Source organism: Aegilops tauschii, chromosome 7, assembly GCF_002575655.3.
Source record: "Aegilops tauschii subsp. strangulata cultivar AL8/78 chromosome 7, Aet v6.0, whole genome shotgun sequence".
In the NCBI taxonomy this organism is placed as follows: domain Eukaryota; kingdom Viridiplantae; phylum Streptophyta; class Magnoliopsida; order Poales; family Poaceae; genus Aegilops; species Aegilops tauschii.
Window position 1 is genome coordinate 174,186,899 of NC_053041.3, and position 8,617 is coordinate 174,195,515.

General features: G+C 40.6%; 1 long non-coding RNA gene across 2 annotated transcripts; it reads left to right on the forward strand.

The window, feature by feature from the left end:
• Positions 1-3,122: 3,122 nt before the first annotated feature.
• On the forward strand, positions 3,123-8,215 carry LOC120968534 (uncharacterized). Of its 2 annotated transcripts, XR_006666939.2 has the most exons (5): positions 3,123-3,199; positions 3,829-3,954; positions 4,490-4,838; positions 5,445-5,553; positions 7,909-8,215. It is a non-coding gene; the product is annotated as an uncharacterized lncRNA (long non-coding RNA). The 2 variants fall into 2 exon arrangements; XR_012189093.1 differs by lacking the exon at positions 3,123-3,199 and having other exon boundaries at positions 3,732-3,954.
• The last annotated feature ends 402 nt before the right edge of the window (positions 8,216-8,617 follow it).

Genomic DNA, 8,617 nt, shown 5'->3' on the forward strand with positions numbered 1-8,617 from the left:
GGCCCAGTTCTCATTAGCTACCATTCACACCGTGATTATATTTATTTTCAATTTAGATATGAAATTTTTGCCGTAATATTATATCTACCAAAAAATGGTATTTATATCCTGAAAATTCTCTTAAATTTTCAGTGTTTTCCCCTCGGCACTAGGGCTTATAGTAGGCCTAGGCTATAGGCCCTAGCATTCATGGCCCTGCCCAAGGCCAGCGATGTTGTGGTAATGGGCAGGGTAGAGCAATACCATACCTATACCCGTATATTTAGTGGGTACAAAATTCTATCCATAATTGTACTTACGGGTATGAAACTTTACCCATACCCGTACCCGGCGGGTACCCGCACCCATTGGGTACCTAGCGGGTAGAAGAAATAGTAAGTTGTTCACAATTTTACACTCATTGATAGCACATTTGACCCAAAAAAAATCAATTATCTCAGCTCAATGACAAGTAGATGAGTATATGACCACTATCAAAATTTTAAAAATCACAACATACTCATAAGTCAATACGAGTAGACTAGTCGCATGAAAAATTAATGATTAATTGACGACAACTTAACATTAGTTCACAAGCGGGCAGGTTATGGGTATACCCGCGGATAAAATCATATGCTCATACCATACCCATGACTTAACGCGTAGGATATGCGTACTACTCATGGGTATAAAAGTGTGCTCATACCCTGACCATATGAGTACGGTACACGCGGGTACCCGTACCTGTGGGTAAAATTGTCATCCTTAGTCGGGTAGAGCATAGAGCTCGACGCATAAGTTAGATGGGGTTACGGTTACCCCTAAAAAATGAGATGGGGTTACGATTCAATTATGAGCTCTCATGTGTTCATATGCATTTGGATGACCAGTAAATAAGATGAAATGAAATATATGATTCTTTTAGTTGAAAAATAATGACTTACTAGTAATAAATTATGTTCGTGCAAATTTTCATGAACAAATAATATTCGAGGGTAAAACTTGGTTTCATTTTTTTTAGGGATAAAAAAACTTGGTTTCATTGATCAAATGCAATGGAGCCAGGTCTTTTGGCCCCTTTTCCTGTAAGAAGTAGTATTCGTGGTGCTCGGAGCAATAAATAAATATAATAAGTGTTATAAAAAGCTTCAGATATAGAAATTCCGGAACAAATGCCATTTTTCACGGAAATTTTGATGCAGTTGGACACACAAATATGTTTGTTTACTTTTTCATTAGCATTTTTCGGACTGTGCTGTTCATCATGGTGCACATGAGCTCGGAAGCCAAAACTCCATGTTCAACAAAGTTAGCGTTTCCATGTCATTCTGAATATTGGATTACGAGGTTACTTGCATCTTCACTTACCTGAGCAGTACCGTACCGCCCGTCGTTAATGGGTCATTGAAACCGGAGAGACGGCACCATCAAAAGCTGGAGTACTGAAAAACCCTTTTTATGGTCAGATATCGAGGGATCAGCAGAGAAGTAACTACAAAAGCTTTTGCACTTCGGTGTCCTGGCGTCTACTAGAAGACTACCCATAATGGGAGTAACATAGATAGTAACATCACACATATCTAGATAATATAGATGATGTGGTAAGCAATAAATAAAAAAAGATAGACATGTGGTAACATAGCTAGTTACTACTAATGTGAGTAACATCACACATATCAAGACAAGATAAGTCTATAGCCTAATAAATGAAGTGTTGTATGTTACCACACATATGTTACTCCCCACTATAGAGGTAGTAACATAGAGTAGTAACATGGGCATGTTACTACACTATGTTACTACCCATTGTGGCTAGTCGAAGTACTGTTGTCTTGCCAAAGAAACCTTGTAGTGTGAAGATGCCATAGAGATTGCCGCCCAGCATTTACGCAATCTTTGGCGACGATCCATCGTTCTTATTAATCTCTATTCCTAATGGAGCAATTGGTGAATAGTATCCACGGTTTATTTTCGCTGGGTTTTTTTCGTCTCCGCTGCCCCCGTATCAACGCACCAAAAAAACCCCACCAGAGGAAAACCCGCTCCTCTCGATTCCTATCCCCACGACGTACGACATCCTTTGCCGCCGCCCCATCTCCGATCTCCCTTCGCCGCCGCCCTCGCACTCGCATCAAGTCGCCGCCGATCCCTGCGCTACCTCGACGGGAGCCATCACAAATCCATCCCTTCGCCGCCGCCCTGCGCCACCACTCCTATGACGCCGCCTCCCGCCAGTCTCCACCAGCACCGCGACGTGCGTGGCCTCCACACGCGCCGTCACCGCCCCTCGAGATCCGGCCGCCGTCAAGGGCGTATCCATCCAGCAGTGCGCCGTCACCTCCCCTCCAGATCCGGCCGTCGTCAAGGCCGTATCCATCCAGCAGCACGCTGGCATCCCAATCATCACCTTCCGTGGCGTCATCGCCCAGGCACAGTCTGGGGCCGGCAAGACGTCCATGATCTCCCTCTTCGTCTGCCAGGTTATCGAGACCAACGTCCACAAGTAAGATGCCCGGCCCTCCCCTTCTTCTACCATCGCTGGATTTGTCAAATTGATTGTTTGGGCAAAGAATTTGATTTTAGGGTTAACTTGTTCATCTTGGATTGCCATCACCCGCTAGAACATGTCTCATTCGCGGAGATTCATTCATGTGTCGGACCACATGTGCTCAGCATATATTTTGTGGCTGGATGTGTGATTTCAGCATACACACTTGACAGTATACGTTGGACGCTGTTTCACCATCATTTATCAATGTAATGCATCAGCTTTCTATGATGCATATGCCCTTGATTCAAAATAAATTTGTGGAACCTGTTAAAACAATACACTAGCTTTGATAATGTATATATAGCACTTGCTCTGAAAGAGTGAAGTTGAAGTTAATATCGGGTACACAGTTGATTATGTAGGGTGCATGCATTAGCGACGACATGGACAGGTGCTTCACTGACAGGAAGAACTTGCTCATGGACCGCAGGACCATGGCTCCCAAGATCGATGACCTCAAGTCTCAGCCGTGCCTTTAGGGTTCCTCTCAACAATTACACACAAGGTCCTGTTCCCAGTTCTGTTAACCTGACCGACGGCTGATTCTGCATGATTCCCTTGATTTGTGCATGACACATCTTCGTTCATTTGCAGATTCTTACTCGAGGTACCGACCCTGAGGTCCTTCTTGGTGCCACATGTGGTTGGTGGGCTGCATTTTTTAAGTTGGTATGATGAACTGGACTTTGTAAATGAGCACATATATACACTTAATCCTGGTAAATGGCAGCTGAATTTCAAGTACAGGGGACTCTTCTGCCCGATCACAGTTTTCACACATTAATAACTGTATGGCTCCATCAGCGTGAATTCATTTTTCAGGGTGAAATTTAAGTGCACATAGCTGCAAAGATGTGAAGATCCTTATCGGTCTTGTTTGATATTCTTTGAGTTGGTTTAGATAGAGAGAAGTGACCTCTTTCATGTCAAGTGCATGTGCCATTTACTACAGCCAAAGTGTAGACTGATGTACGCTCACAATTTGTTCTTTTGCTTTTTCTTGGCTGCATGCTTGCATCCAATTCAGATTTTCCATGTGCACTTCAGAACTAATCATGCTTGTACAGATGAGAAATTGAGCAAGTTTTTTAGTCTTTGATAGAAACTGAACAAGTTTCTCATGAGTTTTTTTTATATACTTCAAGCCTACCGCTCATCCAGCTCTATGTGCAGTTTGGTGATATGCTTTATTGATCATGCAACCTCCTTCTTTTCTCATCCCTTTTATATTTTTATTTCAAATACTCTGTGTTAGCAAAATCCTGTTGCATGACTAGACCAACTATCTGGTGATTCAGGCACTACATTAGTGATTGGGGCAATGGTCAGACCTGCTTGCATGAAAAAAAGGGCAATTTGGATGTGCTTGCAGGAGCTCAGAACTCACCTATTGATGACTCACCTTGGAAACTGGTTTTTTAAAGGTTGGTGACTCTGACTGGACACTTGATTCTGCACTTGGTCGTGATAGATTTTTTTACATGTCACACTATACTTGTAGTAAAATTAGATTTGAAATGAAGACTGCAACTTAAACCTATATATATATCAACTACATAATTAGACAACATGTATGATACTTGGAAAGGTATGTTATGTTGTTCAATGTTCACATATTTCCTCCCAGTGTAAACAACTATTTTTAACCCTATGCGAGTGTCCTACATCTCTTTTTTTCTGTTGCCATAGGTCTTGGAGATCACCTTTGGTAACAAACACTCAGGACTGCTCTAACTTATTATATGAAATAATGTTCGGCCATAGTATATTTTTTCTACACTTGATGTTAGGTAACTCTGAACCATGAAGCCCAAATTGTGTTGATATTTTTATGGAATTTTATGATCAAATACTAATTTATAGTTTTTACTTAGTTTCTGCTTTTGCCGTTTTAAAAAAAGCAAACATTCATGGCGTTCTTCAATTGCTTCATCACTAATTTATTGTCTCTTTTTCCAGGCTGACAAGGCGACAGATGCGGGGCCTTCTTCAATTTCAACTCACACATGCCATCGTCGTCCAGGTCAGTGGTGCCCCGTGCCCATCGACGACATCATGCAGCTGTTCGCCAACGCCTGGATGAATCACTTCAAGACATTATTCCTTGACCATAATGTAGTGCCGCCCTGGACTAGCAGCTTGTCGCCTACACCTCAATACAATACCCAGAAGTGCATCCGCGCCGGCAGCAAGCACAACGACCTCGACGCCATGGGAAACAGTACTCCTTGATGGGAACTAGACCTTCAGGTATGATGGGAGCTTCGAAGAGGAAGCCAGCGGATATTCATGGGAGCTCCTCGTCAAAGTATGATTCTTCCCTTCATTCGCCTTCTCGATCACTTGCCTTTTAGTTTACCCAAAAAATGAGTTTACGTATAATACTGTGTATTGTACGAATCAAATGTATGGTGGCTTTGCTCTTTTCCAAATAGATGGTTGGCTGTTATTCCTTTGATCATTAGATTGTTATTACTTAAATGTTCTAATATACTGTACAAAGCTTTCATTTATGTCTTCATAAAAATCACTCTGAAAGTTCATCCAAAAAAGCACTCTGAATATATATTTTTATTTGAAATCCGTATACATATATTTCTATGCAAGCTGAGCTCGTCAATACAAATGTTATTTTGTACAACAATTTTGGTCCCATTGGTGTTGATCCCTTTGATCTCTGGCCATATGACTTCCCATTCAAGATATGATGGGGCATGGATGTGATACACCCACATACAGAGATGTTTAGATGTGAAGTTGGCAAGAGCAGGCTTGTTTGTAGATGAAGTTTTTATACATATGACTGACTACTCTAGCCTTGCCACCATTAGTGTAGTGTTCTTATCTTCCTTCCTATGTTTTGTTGAAAGATCAAAATTTTCTGTATAATGCAAATACAACCATTTATCTACAGGTGAGGGATTTAGTATAGAAAGCTACTTTACAAGTAGTCTCAAGCTGGAGGATAACAGATTGGTCGCGACGTTAGGGATCCCCATCAATGTTATACTATTTGTCTCCAGGTATATGATCACTCCAAATTCTAGATATTCTAGCGAGTAGATGAGGTGAAAGTATGTGCAACATAGTTCTTTTTTTTTGCTCTAATTTCTGCGGGAGTGTTGTTAAATCCCATGTAGCACGATGGTGGTTGTATGCTGCCGTGGAGGAATTAAAGGCACATGTTGATTAAAAGAATGGCCACTAATATTGTCGAGTAATTACTTGATCTGCTCATGATTAATTAGTACCCCAATTTGTTTTCTCAAAAAGGTACAATATTGTTATGGTAAAAGTTACACTTTGTGGCCTCAAATAGCATTCAGATTTATAGATTGATTTCTCTTAGAAAAAATATAGATTTATTCCTGATTCTGTGAGCTCACTAATTATGAAGCTAACACAAGTCTAATTACCTAATACTTACCCCCACCTCATCGTTGACATCGTGCAGTACCATGGCAGAGGTTTCTTTTGTGCATGGATTTCCAAGCGCTCCGGCCGTCATTGGCGGAAGCGTGGGTTTTAATTGGCCAACATTCATCTTTTAGGCGATGTGTTTATGTAGAGAATTTTACTTAACAGGTCTGGATGGCATCTTTTGTCAAAACAAAATCACGTTTGTTTTTATATATTTTCTGCCTGACGCGTAAAGTGTTCCATTATTGTTTTCTTTTGGGGAAATAATTATGCTTTAGGATGAACTGGTTTAGTTCCATTTTATGTTGCTAAAACCCTATAGCTTGCTTTTATGTAGAAGTCCCTGGATGAACTTACTACAATCTTTATTGTCAGGACACATTGATACTGAGCTTTCTTGCAAAGGTGCTATGTTCTAACTGTGGTGTATATAGTTGTATAGTTTATAGTGAAAGCTGCGTTCTTGTCAGGCCACGGTAGTTGTATAGTTTAGATTATACCTTGAGTTAGTTTTGTGCTTGTGGAAGTGCAGCGGCGATTGCAAGACGGCTTGGTTCAGCTTCATTAATATAGCACCATCTTCACAATACTGTACATTATATTCTTAGACGGCTGGGTTCAACCTTGAGACCTTTGAAGTAAAATAAACTTAGTAGTTTTAAATTTCAGGTGGCATGGCTTACAATATGTAAGTGGGTTTTCCACACTTGTAACATGAGAGAATCTGCATAGATCTCAAGGTTGTCATTCATGGCTGAGACAATGTTTCTAAATCAAGGGACCCGCACTTCGTCATTATCTAAATTGCGCTTGATTATTTTCCTAAAGGGACCTGCACTTCGTCATTACCTAAGCGCATTAGTTAGAAGAGAAGTTCGACCTGACGGGAGTGGTGCCAACAGTTTCCACAATAATCGTCTGACAAACAAATATATATCTTCTCATTTTTCAGATTTTGTTGTTCAATTCAGTTAAATCTATTAGCTTACTGGTTGTGGTATAACTATTTCTAGAATTTACAATGTGGTTTCCGTGCCTATTGATTTAACTTGATGAGAGAAATGACTTCTTGGGTTCACTGTTCACTCTACATTCTGAGTGGTTGTAACTTTTTTGCTTCTGAAGTGTCAAAGGATACAAAAATCAGGATGATATATTAGGCTGAGACAATGTCTGGGCTGTCAAAGTTCCTTTGAAAATAAAAGTGTTTATGTGGTTTGTCCATAAACAGGTTATTTTAACCAAGGATAACTTGATTAAGCGTAATTGAACAGGACCTACGAGGTGTAGCTTCTGTGATCGGGACGAGACGATCAAGCATCTCTTTTTTGATTGCCCGTTTGCCCGAGTACTTTGGCGGACGGTTCACATTGCTTTTAATATCACTCCACCGAATTCTGTCACTACGTTATTTGGGACATGGCTCACTGGGATTGAGCCTAAATTAGCGAGACATATTCGTGTTGGAGTTTGCGCTTTATTGTGGACTATCTGGACTTGCAGAAATGATTTGGTTTTTAACAGAACATCACGTATTCACTTTTTGCAGGTTATTTTCCGAGCCACGGCTGTGATCCGTTCATGGTCGCTACTCACTCCGATGGAGGCCAGGGAGCATTTGGTTATTGGATCTATCCGCTGGGAGATGGTAGCTTGGGATATCTTCAACCGGTTTGGATGGCGGTCATGTAATAGGATAGGCAATTAGTTTACCTATCTATCTTTTGCCAGCCGGTTGTGGCGTATTATCTTGGCTAGTCTGTGTGTCCAGCCTCTTTAGCTCTGTGTGAGCTGCCTTTTGATTACTTTTCAGTTGGAGAATTTGGAACCTTGTTGGAACCTTTTATTTCGTTAATAAGATGGCCGTATGCATCATTCTGATGCAGAGGCCGGGGAGATCCCCCTTTTCGAAAAAAACTTCGTCATTATCTAAATTGCGCTTGATTATTTCCCCCCAGCAATATCAAGATGAGGATACAAGCAGATCAAGTGTACAAGACGTGTAGTCTCCTCGTGAAGGTGGCTGAGCTATGAATTTGCTCTTGGTATATTTACCTACGCTGGATATGGGGTCAGATCTTTGGTATGCAGGTGAATGTATATGGAACAATGATTGCACATATTACAGTAAGCTATATTCTTTCACATTTATGCATATTCTTGTTGGGACAAAAAAAGTGGTTATAATAAGCAGATTCTTGTTGGGACCAAAAAAAGTGGTTATAATAAGTAGATATATTTCTTCCCATTTACGCATATTCTTACTGGGAGAGAAAAACAAAGCAGTGATAATATGCAGTTTTACATAAGCTTATGTCTTGCATAGAACCGAAAACTAATGATTATTGCTTGTTTTCTGACTTCTGTTGCAGAATGTGAAAGCTTATTACCCACATAAAACAAGTAGGTGTTACGAAGTCCTTGTATGCCTAATTATTGTTGTTGTAGTTGTCATACACGCGTAACAACCTGTGACATACACACGCATACCCATGATCTCTCTCCTACAAATACCCTTGACTAATTCCTCAGAAGTATATGTAAAAACAGAAACAAATGCTTCATGCCCGCTCACTTGGAAACAAATGCTTCGATGGCCAATGTGCAACTAATTGCATGCACACTCACAAAATATTTCTAACAACCAATCAGGACATTTCACTTACG